Here is an 11667-nt window from a genome sequence, read left to right on the forward strand (position 1 = left end):
TTGGAAAAATATCCATGCAAATAGAAATCGAAAGAAAGTGGAAGTAGTAATACTGATATCAGATAAAATAGACATTAAAATAAAGGTCATCACAACAGACAAGGATGTACACTACATGATGATCAAGAATTCAATCCAAGGAGAATATATAATTATAAATATATATGTACCCAACATAGGAGCACCATATTGCATAAGGCGAATCCTGACAACTATTAAAGGGAGATTTGACAGTAACACAGTAATAGTGGGGGACTTTAATACCCTACTCACACCAATGGATAGATCATCCAGACAGAAAATTAGTAATGAAACTCAAGCTTTTAAATGATCTATTGGACCAGTTGGACCTAATCGATATCTACAATGCATTTCATGAAAAACAGTAGATTTAACTTTTTTTTCTCAAGCGCACATGGAAATTTCTCCAGGATAGAAACCATCTTGGGCCACAAAGCCAGATCTGGCAAGTTTAAATTTTAAAAATTTGAAATCATTTCAAGCATCTTTTCTAACTACAGTGCTATAATATTAGACATAAATTACAGGGGAAAAACAACAAAAAACACAACACATGGAGGCTAAACAATATGCTTCTGAGTAACCAAAAGATCACTGAATAATAATAAAGAAAATCAAAGTATACCTCAAAACAAACGACTATGAGAACATGACAACTCAGAACTTATCAGTTCAGTTCAGTCGCTCAGTCGTGTCTGACTCTTGGAACCCCATGAACAGCAGCACGCCAGGCCTCCCTGTCCATCACCTGCTCCCAGACTACACCCAAATCCATGTCCATTGAGTTGGTGATGCCAACCAACCATCTTATCCTCTGTCGTCCCCTTCTCCTCCTGCCCTCAATCTTTCTCAGCATCAGGGTCTTTTCAAATGAGTCAGCCCTTCACATCAGATGGCCAAAATATTGGAGTTTCAGCTTCAACATCAGTCCTTCCAATGAATACCCAGAACTGATCTCCTTTAGGATGGACTGGTTGGACCTCCTTGCTGTCCAAGGGACCCTCAAGAGTTTTCTCTCAGAACTTACAGGATGCACTAAAAGCAGTCCTAAGAGGAATTTTATAGTAATGCAAACCTACCTCAAGAATCAAGAAAAACATTGAATATCCTAACCTTATACCTAAAGCAACTGGAAAAAAAAAACAAACCCAAAGTTTGTAGAAGGAAAGAAATAATAAAAATCAGAGCAGAAGTAAATGCAAACAAATTAAGGAGACAATAGCAAAGATCAATAAAAGCTGGCTCTATGAGAAGATTAAAAAACGGACAAACCATTAGCTTTGGTGTTTTTGATAGAATTGTTCACATCATTTTATTTTGAATGGCTCATTGCAAGTCTGTAGAAATAGAATTTATTTTTTAACGTTGATCTTGTAACCTGTAATTTTGCTGAAGTCATTTATTAGTTTTTCATTTTGGTTTATACTTTTCTACCACAGAATTTTTATTTAAAACTTGTAATTTCTTCCCTTCTACTATATTTTTGAGATGTTATCATTATATCTTACTTCAATTCTTTACACATGGTTTTCTATAGCTCATTAAAGATATTTATTAGAGCTGCTTTGAAGTCTTTGTATGTTTGCCATAAAATATTTTCTGTTGCCTACTTTTTCTCTTTGTTTATGAGGCACTCTAATCTTATTTTTTCCTATGTCACTTTTGTTGTTGTTTAAACTTGAGTGTTTTAGATAGTATATGTAACCAATTCTGTATACTAATACCACACCCCCATAGCCCAGCCAAATTGTTGTTTTGTTTATTTGTTTATTGACTAAATTGAATTAATCTTGCATATACCATTTCTCCTGGAGCCTGTTACCTCCAATATGTCTGCTCAGAATTTTCCCTCTTTTAAATTTTTTAGTCTGGTTACATAGGTTTTGTCAAAGTTACCAGAGGGGACACAGGTACAGCCTTGGGTTGTACACAACCTTTCAGACTGTCAGGGATGAGTGTAATAGTATTTTTAGACCTGACTTTCTAGGAGTAGCTCTTGAGTCAGAGAATCTTATTGTTCATTCAGTGTTTAATTATAAGCCGTATTTAAAGCCCAATGAAGCTTTTGTACTGTCTTAATGGATCTGTGTGTGGCTGGGGAATGCTTTCAAGTGGGCCTCCTGTCCCTTTCTAATTGCTCCTGTGTGGGTTACAGCTTAGAGGATACACACAACCATTCAATAGCCAGAGTTAATTGTGTTCCCATCAGGATTTTCCTTATTTGTCTCCTTCTCTGATTTTCAATATTAAACTTCTGACTACCCTGCTCTTTTTCTTTTAATCAAGGAGCTACTAGCCTCCTCTTAATTGCTTTTTACCAAGATCGCCATTGTTTTTGAATATATTCATAGGCATGGAGTTCTCTCCTCTCTGTTTTAAATAAAGTCAGTCCTCTAAGGCAGAGCTGGTAGATTCCTTGCTCTTATGACTGGCCTTTATCCCTAGGCAAAAATTCTATGCTACTGTTCTATGGCTGGGGGTGGACACCCATATTTCCCAGAGTGAAACCTCGGGTCTTTAAATAGGTATTTATATGGGAACGGATGGTGACCCCTGATTTTCTCACCTTGTCTCTCTTCGTATGACACCATTCTATGGGCAAAGTGGGGAAAGAGGGATGATCAGGGCCCCATTAGCCTCTATCTGGGATAGATCTCCCATCTTATGAGTGAAGAATGTGTGGGGAAAGAGACACTGAATCCTGTCATGCCTGTTTGAAACAGTGCTTCAGTGACTTAGGTCAGAGGTCTGAGAAATACCACTGAAAACCTACCCCTGCCATGGTAGAGCTATAGCCTCAGTCTGGGAACTAGAAAGAGAAGAAACTCCCACCTTCTTGGTAGTACATGACCAGCATAGAGTATGTAGGTTAAGGCTTCTGTAAAATGGAGCTAGAGGATTAAACTAGGGGGCAAGAGACAGTCATGGTTCAAATGCCAGACTCTTATTCTTATCAAAATTTTGTAGATTTCTGTGAATAAGTTTCTCTATTTTGCTGTACATTCTTAGAACTATTTTCAGATATTTCTATTTATCAATTTAAAAAAATCGTTTTCACCACTTAAATTGTTTTTTTTTTTTTGCTGAAAATGTCCACCAAACTCTACTCTGTCATTCTAGAAGTCCTCATAAACAATATATGATCATACTTCTTAAAAATTATAGAAAGTTTATTTAATGAGTATACTTTTCTAACTCAACGTTTGTCACTATGTTTTATTCACATTACACATAGCTAGTACCTTTATTTTCACAGTTGTTTGTGTGAACATTAAAAAGCAATTATCCAATAGTATTATCTGACTTTAAAATTTTCCCAGTTGAATGTGTACAAGATGGTATTCCTTTGTAATTTTGGTTTAATGGATAGGTTTATTTTTGGTTTTATGGCCACATGGGTGAAATAACTTCTGGAGAAGTTGAGAACAAGAGTAAGGAACTTACTACATAATTCTAATTTTCAATGCCACATGAACTGGTTTCCACATCACAATATTCTCCCTATTTCTAAAATGTCTACACTCTACTACTGCTATTTCAGAAAACCATCCCCATGAGGGCTAAACATTGCATACCTCTTTCCTTCTTTTGGGAAGTGTCTTAGTAGTGCTTCTTCTCTGCTTCCTGACTATCTCCAAAGGAGTGAGGACTCTGAAAAGTGGTCAGACGCCATATTAGACTGGGTTTTCCAGCACATCCCAGCATTTCTGCAACCCCTTATGCAGCTCACCAACACTGCTTTTTATTGATATTTGATTTGTTAATTTCTAATTTTAATATTTCAGTTTATAAAAACATAAGTGCACATATTAATTTTAAGAAGCTAAAATCTTTATATAAATTAATTTTGAATATGTCCCCCACAATATATTAACATTTAAATGTGCATCACATCGTTCAAGTTAAATCAACAGCAGCCAAGTACCATCAAGGTAGTTCTAAGCCATGAATGGGAATGTCTTCTATGGACTGTCTCATATAAGGTTTTCCTCTAAACTCAATATATGCTGTATTTCTGTCTTATTTTTCAAGCACTGCTTTTACTTTTAATATTTCAATCAGCAAGTCTCCAAATTGAGTACACACTTGAATTACTTAAACAACTTTTAAAATGCAAATATCCAGGACCCACTTCCAAAGATTCAGATTCAGTAGATCTGGAGGAGCTGGGAATCTGCATTTTAACAAGCACTATAAGAAATTATATACATTCACATTTCAGAACCATAGCTCTTAAGGAAGAAATTCACAATACAAAAAAAAAAAAAAAAAGAAAGAAAGAAAAGAAAAAGAAAAAAAACCTTTCCAACACAGTTGAGATTCTTGTATATTGGCCATAAGGCACCACTAGCAATTTCAGATTTGATGCAAGGCATTGCTAAATCCAGTCGTGGTTACCAAACTAGTCTTCTTTCACTATGCCCACTGCTACTCAGCCTTTAATCTCAAACATTTCCTGTCAGCTTTTATTCCCCCAGTTTCCCAGGTAGCAGAAACTCAAAGATAGAGTTTTTTTTCATTTATATCATATAAGTAAATTACAGTATGAAAGTATTTATTCCAGAAAATTCAACTGTCTGACAGTAATATTTTTGGTTGCATGAGAGTTGACTTAACTAGTTTGAGAATCTTCCTTTAATGTTTTATTTTTTAAATTTATTTATTTTAATTGAAGGCTAATTACTTTATAATATTGTGGTGGTTTTTGCCATATACTGACATGAATCAGCCATGGGTATACATGTGTCTCACCATCTTGAAACCCCCTGCCACCTCCCTCCTCACTCTATCCCTCTGGGTTGTCCTAGAGCACTAGCTTTGGGTGCCCTGCTTCATGCATCAAACTTGCACTAGTCATCTATTTTACATTTGGTGATATACATGTTTCAATGTTATTCTCTCATCTCATCTCACCCCCACCTTCTTCCACAAAGACCAAAAGTCTGTTATTTACATCTGTGTATCTTTTGTTGTCTTGCATATAGGGTCATCATTACCGTCTTTCTAAATTCCATATATATGAGTTAATATACTCTATTGGTGTTTTTCTTCTGCCTTACTTCACTCTGTATAATAGACTTCATCCACCTCATAGTTTCATTCACCTCATCAGAACCGATTAAAATGTGTTCTTTTTTACAGCTGAATAATATTCCATTGCATATATGTACTGCAACTTCCTTATCCACTCATCTGTCAATGGACATCTAAGTTGCTTCCATGTCCCAGCTATTGTAAACAGTGCTGCAATGAACATTGGGGTACACTTGTCTCTTACAATTCTGGTTTCCACAGTGTGTGTGCCCAAAAGTAAGGTTTCTGGGTCATATGGCAGTTCTATTTCTATTTAAGGAATCTCCACACTGTTCTCCATAATGGCTGTACTAATTGCATTCCCACAAACAGTGTAAGAGGGTTCCCTTTCCTCCACATGCTTTCCAGCATTTATTTGTAGACTTTTTGATGGCAGCCATTCTGACCAGCGTGAGATGATACTTCATTGTGGTTTTGATTTGCATTTCTCTGATAATGAGTGATGTTGAGCATCTTTTCATGTGTTTGTTAGCTATCTGTATGTCTTTTTTGGAGAAATGTCTGTTTAGTTCTTTGGCCCATTTGTTGATTGGGTCAGTTTTTTTTTTTTTTTTTGGTATTGAGCTGCATGAGCTGCTTGTATATTTTGGAAAATTATCAGTTGCTTCGTTTGCTAGTATTTTATCCCTTTCTGAAGACTGCCTTTTCACCTTGCTTATAGTTTTCTTTGTTGTTCCTGTCAGCTTTTGAACAGGGGTAAGCCAGAGCTACTTTCAATCCATCCCTGGAAGGAAAACCTATAAAATTCCATGTTTCAGGCTTTCTATTCCATACCTGTTTTACTCTATTGACATGCTTCACTACACTAGTCACAGCCTCCACATAACTCTGGTACTCAGAGCTTCCAACTAAAAATTAACAGAATGGGAACAAAAAATAAGGAAGAACAAAAAGCGATTTCTTTGAAATTTGCTGATTTTTTTTTTAAACTTGGGCAATTTGGGTACTAGCTCCTTTATTCCCTGGGTTAACTTAACCTATGCCTAGCTTGGCATAGTTTTTGGTGGGGAAAATTAGTGAAGATGGAGATTTAAAAGGAATACATTGAATTTTCTGTACCTGGAGAAATTGGATGTTAAGAAAAGATAAATCACAGTTTGGAGGTATTCTCATACTGTTGCTTCAGAACTTGGGGGCAAAAAGTGAGATTTTAATTCACTCATGGAAATTCAGCTTATGCTATATCCATTCTAAACTGTGTGTCACTACCAGCTTCCTTATTCCAGGTGATGATGGGGTCATTCTCTCTGATACCACTCAATGATAACTCTAATTGAGAGGAAAGTTATTCTTTATGTTGAGGTGATAAAATCTATATTTCTTATGGCTTTCTAAATCTTCTTCTGAGAATATACATAAAATATTTGTCTCTCCCACCTAAATATGCATCAAAAGGCAAATGGATAAACAAGATGTGGTATAAACATAGAAAGGGGTATTATTCAGCCTTGTCACATGCTACATCATTGATGAAACTTGAGGACATTATACTAAGTGAAATATGTCAGTCACAAAAAGACAAATACTATGATTCCATTTAAATGGAATATCTAAAGTAGTCTAATTCATAGAGACAGAAGGTAGTATGGTAGTTCCTGGCATCTGGAGAAAGGGGGAAAAGAGTTGATGTTTAGTGGGGATAGAGTTCAGATTTGCAAGATGAAAAAGAACTAGTTATCTTTTTGCAACACTAATAAATTTATAAACTTTAAAATAAAAAAGTGATAGCCTTTCAGAAATTTTATAAGACTAAGTTGACTTAATTCTTCTCAAAAACAAATAACCACATAGAGTTCAACTGTTCTTCATTAAATTTTCCTAACTACTCCTGAATGTATCCCCTCAGACTTCAAATACTGAAGCTCTACTGTGGCTATATTGAGATTAAGAAAGCAATTAAAGTTTAAGTGTGGGGGCTTGACAAAATAGGGTTAATAATCTTTTAAGAGGTCTCTCTCTCTCTCTCTCTCTCTCCCCCCCTATCTCTCTCCCTCCCTCCATTCTCCTTCTTTCACTCTCTCTCCCTGTGTGTACACACTAAGGAATGGCCATGTATGACCATTTACAATCTGGGAAGACAGGTCTCATCAGAATCAAATTGATTATGGACCCTGATCATGGACTTCTAGCTCCCACAACTGTGCAAAAATAAATTTATGGTGTTTCAGCCATTCAGTTTGTGGTATTTTGTTATAGCAGACTAAACAGACTAATACACCTTACCAGACTTGTCTCACTGCCGTTTGGACAGGATTAAGTTTGTTTGTGTCCCTTTTCATGTGTGGGGTCAAGAGCTATTATGCTGATATGAACCTGATCAGTAGAAAATAGATCCAAATTAACAATATTTGTAATTAACTGCCTTTGGTATTTTGTTTTTACTTGATTCACTGTCATCTCTCTTTATACAATCCAGTCTGCCCTGTATGGCTCTCAGAGTAACCCCACCCTGATCCAAGGACACTGATTCTTAAAGCAGTTAGCCTTTCCCCCTTTCTGCTCTACTACTGTATTAAGTTATTCAATAAATAATTACTATACTGTATATTTTTGAGTTCATTTATTAAGAACAGTTTTATATTCACAGCAGCAATGGTATGAAAGTACATAGATTTCTGATATATGCCCTTCTTCCCCAACACACAAAGCCTCCTTCATTATCAGCAGATGTACCAGAGTGGTATTATATATATACAGAGTGGTATATACATATTTATTTACAATAGATGAACTTCCATTGACACATCCTAATCACTGAATATTCATAGTTTACACTAGGGGTCACTCTTGGTGTTTTACTTATATGGGTTTGAACAAATCTATAATGTCATAGTAAAAAAAAAACAAAACAGTGTATTAAAAAGTAGAGACATAACTTTGCTTACAAAGGTCTGTATAGTTAAAGCTATGGTTTTTCCAGTGGTCATGTATGGATGTGAGAGTTGGGCCATAAAGAAGGTTGAGTGCCAAAGAATTGAAACTTTCAAACTGTGGTGCTGGAGAGAACTATTGAGAGTCCCTCGAACAGCAAGGAGATCAGACCAGTCAATCCTAACAGAAATCAACCTTGAATATTCATTGGAAAGACTGACGCTGAAGCTGCAATAATTTGGCCACCTGATGAGAAAAGCCAACTCATTAGAGAAAACTTTGATTCTGGGAACTATTGAGGGCAAGAGGAGAAGTGGGTGACAGAGGATGAGATAGTTGGATGGCATCATCAACTCAACGAACATGACTATGAGCAAACTTGGGGAGATAGTGAAGGACAGGGATGCCTGGCATGCTGCAGTCTGTGTGTCGTAAAGAGTTGGACACGACTGAGAAACTGAAGAACAGCATAATGACATGTATCTATCATTACAGTACTTCATAGTATTTCAGCTGCAGCAAAAGTCTTCTATGCTTCACCTATTCATCCCTTCCCCCACCCTAATCTCTGGTAACCATTGATCTTTTTATTAACTTTGTTGTTTTGCCTTTTCCAGAATGTCATATATTGGAATCATGTAGTATGTAGCCTTCTAAGATTGGTTTATTTCACCAATCAGTTTCATAAGATTGGCCCTTTTGAATTTAAATTCCTGCCATGGGAAGCGGTCCTAAGATGGTGGAGGAATAGGATGGGGAGACCACTTTCTCCCCAACAAATACAACAAAAGAACATTCAAACGATGAGTAAATTCCACAAAACAACTTCTGAATGCCGGCAGAGGACATCAGGCAGCCAGAAAAGCAGCCCATTGTCTTCGAAAGGAGGTAGGAAAAAATATAAAACACAAAAAAAGGGACATAAGAGGTAGGGACAGAGCTCTGTCCTGGGAAGGGAGTCTTAAAAAGAGAGAAGTTTCCAAACACCAGGAAACACTCTCACTGCCGAGTCTGTGGTGAGCCTTGGAAGCACAGAGGGCAACATAACTGGGAGGAAAAATAAAAATTAAAACCCACACATTACAAGCCCAACGGTAATTCCTCCAGCGGAGAAGCAGTGCCGACTTCTGCACCTGCCACTAGCAAGCGGGGGTTGGGCAGGGAGGTGCAGGCTGCATTGCTTAGAGTAAGGATCTGGCCTGAATATCCCGAGGGCAATCTGAGCGAACTAACTTGTGTTAGCAAACCAGACTGTGGGATAACTACGACGTGAAAAGCCAGCCCTAACTTAAGACACTGCCAGGCCCGCACACTGAACAAAGGACTGAACAGAGATAGCCGGCTGCAGACCATCCCCTTCTGGTGACAGGCAGCCAGAGCCAGAATGGGGCAATCACAGCCCCAGAGAGACATTATCTACAAAACTTAAGCAGGCTTCCTTGCTAACTAAGACTTCTTGGGGTTCTGGACAGTCAACATCCACCTGAGAAGGTGAGCTGGTTGTACACCCAGAAAACTGAATGGCAGGGATGGGGGAGGTGATAAGTCGCAGTGACTGCATTCGCCAAACACCTCATCACCTGAGCTGCTCGGACCTGGGAAGGGCACAAAACGCAGGCCCAACTGAGTCTGCGCCTCTGAGGAAAACCCGAGTGCCTGAACCTGAGCAGCTTAGACCTGGGAGGTGCATGCACCCCTGGGCTGGCCTCAGACGGTTCCCAGCAGAGCAACCTAGAGCCTGAGCTGTGTGGGCAGGGAGGGCACACACCCCGTGAGAGAGGGCAGGCCCAGTGTGGCTGAGGCACTGCAAGAACATGCCAGTGTTATTTGTTTGCAGTGTCCCTCCCTCCCCACAGCATGACTGAACAAGTGAGCCTAAAAAAATTGCCCACCACCACCCTTTTGTGTCAGGGTGGAAATCAGACACTGAGGAGATGAGCAATCAGAAGAAGCTAAAACAGGGAATCACCTTGGAAGTGACAGGTGCAATAGATTAAAATCGTGTTGTTAGTACCAACTACATAGGAAGGGGCCTATAGATCTTGAGAAATATAAGCTGGAACAAGGAACTATCCAAAAATGAACTGACCCCACACTGCCTACAACAACACCAGAGAAAGTCCTAGATATATTTTTACTATCATTCTTTTTTTAATTTTTTTTTTACTTTTTAAGTCTCTATTACTCCATATGATTATTTCAATAGATGCAGAGAAAGCCTTTGACAAAATTCAACATTCATTTATGATTAAAAACTCTCCAGAAAGCAGGAATAGAAGGAACATACCTCAACATAATAAAAGCTATATATGACAAACCCACAGCAAACATTATCCTCAATGGTGAAAAATTGAAAGCATTTCCCCTAACGTCAGGAATAAGACAAGGGTGCCCACTTTCACCATACTATTCAACATAGTTTTGGAAGTTTTGGCCACAGCAATCAGAGCAGAAAAAGAAATAAAAGGAATCCAAATTGGAAAAGAAGAAGTAAAACTCTCACTGATTGCAGATGATATGATCCTCTACGTAGAAAACCCTAAAGACTCCACCAGAAAATTACTAGAGCTAATCAATGAATAAAATAAAGTTGCAGGATATAAAGTCAACACACAGAAATCCCTTGCATTCCTATAATCTAATAATGAGAAAATAGCGAAATGAAGGAAAGAGTTCCTTTCACTATTACAATGTAAAGAATAAAATATTTAGGAATATATCTACCTAAAGACCTATATATAGAAAACTATAAAATACTGGTGAAAGAAATCAAATAAGACATTAATAGATGGAGAAATATACCATGTTCATGGATCGGAAGAATCAGTATACTGAAAATGAGTATACTACCCAAAGCAAATAATTTCACAATTTGTATGGAAATACAAAAAACCTTGAATAGCCAAAGCAATCTTGAGAAAGAAGAATGGAACTGGAGGAATAAACCTGTCTGATTTCAGGCTCTACTACAAAGCCACAGTCATCAAGATAGTTTGGTACTGCCACAAAGATAGAAATATAGATCAACAGAACAAAAATAGAAAACCCAGAGATAAATCCACACACCTATGGATACCTTATCTTTGACAAAGGAGGCCAGAATATACAATGGAGAAAAGACAATCTCTTTAACAAGTGGTGCTGGGAAAACTGGTAAACCACTTGTAACAAAATGAAACTAGAATACTTTCTAACACCATAGACAAAAATCAACTGAAAATGGATTAAAGATCTAAATGTAAGACCAGAAACTATAAAATTTTTGAGGATAACATAGGCAAAACACTCTCCGACATACATCACAGCAGGATCTTCTATGACCCACCTCCCAGAATATTGGAAATAAAAGCAAAAATAAATGAATGGGACCTAACTGAAATTAAAATCTTCTGCACAACAAAAGAAACTATAACCAAGTTGAAAAGACAGCCTTCGGAATGGGAGAAAATCATAGCAAATGAAACAACAGACAAACAACTAATCTCAAAAATATACAAGCATTTCCTGCAGCTCAGTTCCAGAAAAATAAATGACCCAAACAAAAAATGGGCCAAAGCACTAAACAGATATTTCTCTAAAGAAGACATAAGGATGGCTAACAAACACATGAAAAGATGCTCAACATCACTCATTATCAGAGAAATGCAAATCAAAACCACAGTGATGTACCATTTCACGCCA

This window comes from Ovis canadensis, chromosome X, assembly GCF_042477335.2.
Source record: "Ovis canadensis isolate MfBH-ARS-UI-01 breed Bighorn chromosome X, ARS-UI_OviCan_v2, whole genome shotgun sequence".
In the NCBI taxonomy this organism is placed as follows: Eukaryota; Metazoa; Chordata; class Mammalia; order Artiodactyla; family Bovidae; genus Ovis; species Ovis canadensis.